The sequence below is a fragment of the Limulus polyphemus genome, unplaced genomic scaffold, assembly GCF_000517525.1.
Source record: "Limulus polyphemus unplaced genomic scaffold, Limulus_polyphemus-2.1.2 Scaffold2544, whole genome shotgun sequence".
NCBI classification, from domain to species: domain Eukaryota; kingdom Metazoa; phylum Arthropoda; class Merostomata; order Xiphosura; family Limulidae; genus Limulus; species Limulus polyphemus.
The window spans coordinates 134,453-139,195 of record NW_013668154.1 but is presented as its reverse complement, the minus strand read 5'-3'; the positions used below and the strand labels follow the sequence as shown (position 1 = coordinate 139,195).

The 4,743-nt window shown below is 31.6% G+C and overlaps 1 protein-coding gene across 1 annotated transcript in view; it reads right to left on the bottom strand.

Moving 5' to 3' along the window:
• LOC106467249 (dipeptidyl aminopeptidase-like protein 6) overlaps window positions 1-4,743 on the bottom strand; it is a 60,730-nt gene that overhangs the window by 32,889 nt on the left and 23,098 nt on the right. The gene's annotated exons all lie outside the window — the stretch shown is intronic.

Sequence of the window (4,743 nt, the reverse complement as noted above, 5' to 3'; positions counted from 1 at the left end):
ACTCTTGGGCTACTCTTTTACCAACGAATAATGGGATTGACCGTAACATTATAACGCCCCCACGCCTGTTTGGTGAGACGGGAATTCTAATTCGCGACCCCCAAATTGCGCCCTAACCACCTGGCCATGCCTGGCCCCTAAATTATAAACTCATGTTCAATATTAATTGAAATACATACGTTGTAACATATAGTTCAATGAGCTTTTACCGTACTTTCTAAGACAAATAAGCTAGTTATAAATAACTATTGATTCAATGTACGTTGAATCTATAAATCAGAACTAAAAAGAAAGTTATAAGTTAATGAAGTAATTAAAATAAAAGACTTCTAAGAAGTAAATGCTTTCCAAAATCATTGATAAGAAAACTAAAACCTACAATGGTTAAGATACGTTGAGTCAGTAGTTACAATATTTTCGGTTGTAAGCCAATGATATCTCACACGGTTAGAGCAACTTAGGAAAACGATATTAGTCCTAAATACATATTCTTAATAGTGTAAAAATCAATAATAAAGTTACGTATTAGCACAGGTACTTAAATAAAATGCAGTGTATTCTTTTCGCTACAATATTTTTGACCGTAATAGCAATAATATCTCACACGATTGAACCAGCTTAAGAGATTAATTCTAGCCCTAAATCCATATAACAATGCAAAATAATCTTCATGGTGTAAAAATTCCGTATTAAAATTTATATATAAATTAAAGAATAAGACGTTTCTAAAATCTATTTTTTTTTCGAAAAAATAACACGGAAGAGGTTCATCATATATTAAATAGGAGGCGTTCTAAACAATCCGAAAACTCCAGTGACTGAAAAAGGATATTTTTAAGGTAGAAAAAATAATAATAAGTAGAAACTTTTTCGGTAATGAAAGTTGTGAAAAATCCAAACAACTCGACGGAGAAGGGGTCTATATCCTCCAGAATTCATACTTACAATCAATCATGTACCACATATTTTTTAATTATTAGTTTTCATAACAATGTGTATAAAATATATCATCAGCAACTTTACGACCAGAACTTTAAAGAATATTAATGCGATCAATTTTAGACTTTGAGAGTAACTTGAGATACAAATGCAACTAGGCATACAGAGAAAATATGTTATAACAGTGCTTATATTTAACATTCAACTAGACTTTGAACCTTTTGAAATGGCGTGGTCTGCGTGCACAAAGTTTGACATACGTACATAGAAGCCCAGAAAACTGGTGATAACATACCCTATTTACCACGTGTACCGAAAATAAAATTTTAAACTAATAATTTTACCAATTCAAAAATGTTGAAAATTTAGAACACGAAGGTGTTTTTATGAATTAAAAACGCCTTTCTTTAGAAACCTACGCTTGACATATACAAAGCGTTATAAATATAGTAGCACCATAAAACCTTTGGCGCTGTTATCGTACACGAAATATCTAGGAGCTACGGAAGGCTAGAAACCTTTATGAGATATCGTGCACTATCAATTTCATGGACGTAGGATCAACTGAAAAAAGTTAAGAACAGAAAAGAAACCCATAAACCTGAGTGCTTTCCGGGTTATTGGGTTTCTTTTCTGATACACTATTGGTGTGATGGTTAGTAACTCATACGATCATTAAATACTAATTATTAATTAGTTACTATTTCTTATTACTAGTTTATTTTTACCGTAATTACTTATTATACAGCTAAGAAAAAAAAGCATAGAACTTGTAAATTAATATTTTTTATAGAATGTTTAGTGACAGTAAATACTAATCTAAGGAAACTTTCTCCAAGATCTGTCTGATTTTTGTTTATTACTCAACGCGCCTCAGGGCGTGTCTCACGTGACCTTAAGCTTACATACTTGGGATACACTTTATATTGATCTGTAACAGTATACTCTTACAAGATCTGGTTGTACTTCTTCTAACCCCTACGTGAAGTATAAATCAAATCAGAAGTCCTTTCATCCACGGCCATGTTTCTTCTAGAATACTTCAAACAGAGATTACATAAATATAACGTTCTTCGTTTTGGTTGTCATAATAACATGCTTATTTTGGTGAATCAGTATTCTTGTGTTTAGTGAGGATTTCCAGGTGAAACAATACACATTTGTTATTACAGTTTGTAGTAACCTTGATTTTATGTTATCTAATTATTTCTACTTACACGAAAATATTTCGTTCATTTACGTAATATTGATAACATTTATTAGCTACACCCTTTCCTTTATCCCATGAAAATTATTTAATCAAAGATCTATTACTAAATGAATACACAATTACAAAAACAAAACTGGTAATTTCATATACAGTAAAGAGCCCTCTATCGATTAGTAATTTATATTCGTTTGTATATTTTCATGACAGTTACCTTCCAACAAATACATTTGAATAAATTTTTAGTCAGTCATTTTTAACAAACAGTTTTCAAGTATAACATTTCTGGAATGTCTATGAACAAATCTATTAAGTTGGACAAAAAAATGAAGCAAATCTCGACAAAAAAGACTAATTTCGACTTTCATTTTCAGAAAACATAAGTTATCATAATGTACCTCATAACTGTCAAACTTTACATTATTTTTTAAATTTACATTTTCAAAGACAATAAATGCAGTTTCTATCTTGTTAAATAGAGTATCTTTTGTAATACGCTTCTATTGTGAAGTATTAACCATAAACACGCCAAGTAGAATTTTATTCAACATGGAAATTCGAAAGAATGACTCGATGCTTAAGTAATCGTCTTTGCTCGAATAAAATCGCTTTTCAATGATTTCATTCTTCTAGGAGTTCATATTAAACGGATATTAGTAGAAGTCTAACGTCAGTTAATTGTTTTTCGATAGGAGGATTTCTATTGGATAGAAGTCTAATATCAGATGATTAATGGATACACGTATATACATCTTGGCTATTCTTGTTTATTGTTTATTATAAAATGCTGCACAAATCCGTGTTAAATCCACCACTGTGATCGAACTCGAATTTTAACGTTATAAGCCATCACCGTTATGCCACGAGGGGGCTGATGTGAATTAACCTTCTATAAACAATTTCAGCTCATAAAGAATATTTTAAGAAGAAAAAACGGGAACTGTAATAAACTCAATAGACACTGAAGTAATCTCTTTAACTTTCAATCAAAGCACTAGTTTTTGAGAAATGATATCAACCTGCGAAATGTTGAAAGAACATAAAGCTTTAGTTATGGAATTGTGTTTCCAATCCTCGTAAAAAGAAGAAAATAGAAAAAGCAGTAAAGTTAGTGGGTTGTGTCTCATCCTTGTCATCTTGAACGAAGAAACTATTGTGTGATAAATACCACGTTGAGGTCCTAATCCTGATAAATTTGTGGTATTGTATTGTTGAGTTTTCAAGTATAAGAAGAACAAAGTGCTTTTATAATTAATGTCGATCTTCAATCTATATAGGAACAATAAAGTAAGTATACAATGAAATAGCTATATAGTTGTTACTCCAATACACAATACTACAATAAGAATAGTGAAGTAATTATACAGCTGTATCTCCAGTCTTTATAATGTTGATATAACAAAGAAGTTGTTGTACTGTTGTACTCCCAATCCATATCATACAAGTGGAAAAATATTAAAAAAAAATAAAGTTTAGGAATGGGTGCACCAAAAAGTGAGCAAACAAGGTAGGAATGAGCATGATGTAATATAACTTACTCTGTGCAACTTCACAAGTTGGCATGTCCAACTTCTGGTCCATGCCAACTTCGTTTATTCTTTCTATCCTGTATACAATAAGCCAGGTGGACTAAACTTATCACACTTAGTTATGCTTATCCTACGATCACTAGGGGTTTCTGGGACCCGATTTATTGGACGTAATACATGTACTGTAAAATATGTTTATACGACACCAGAAGAATCAGATATTCTTGTGGACCCCATAACTTGCATGTTGTTTTTATCTTTACAACTTGTCGCTCCTTTTTCAATTGCATGAGAAGGCAACAGGCGGAGTGTCAGAAATCATTAGAGCTGTGATTGGCGATGAAAATGCTGTTTTACATACCCCTCTGATTTTGAATACGTATGTGACAAATTAAGAAGAATGGGAATAGCAACATCTTCAGTTAACGTGATTTGTATCAAAAGGTTTAGTCTCATTGAATGTATTGTGTTCAAGAATACCATTATATACTGAGATGATATTGTTATTGTGGTAGAAAAACGTCACATACCAATTTGATTTCGTTATAACGTGATTTGTATCAAAAGGTTTAGTCTCATTGAATGTATTGTGTTCAAGAATACCATTATATACTGAGATGATATTGTTATTGTGGTAGAAAAACGTCACATACCAATTTGATTTTGTTATTGTTGAAAATCACTGTCGTTACACGCTGTTTCTTAGTGTAGACTTTTTCGAATAAGGAAATATTGGAAAGCGCAACTGATGCATATATATATATATATATTGTTGCGTATCTGGTCGTTTGTTAATTTCCGGTATAAATTCTCTCCGAGAAACTTCAGAGATACAAGTCCTTTCTTAATTAAAACTAGTTTATTCTTTCTCGATACAACTTTGCAATACACAAAATTTCCACAGTCACTTTAAACTTGACTACTTTTATGAACACATGCTATAAATCACAATGATTCACACACTTTACTCACGGCTTGACTCGATTATCTCTATCTTCAATCTCTATATCTATCTGCAAATTATATCTCCGCTTTATTGTCCGGGCTTACATACTAAAAAAGAGGGCG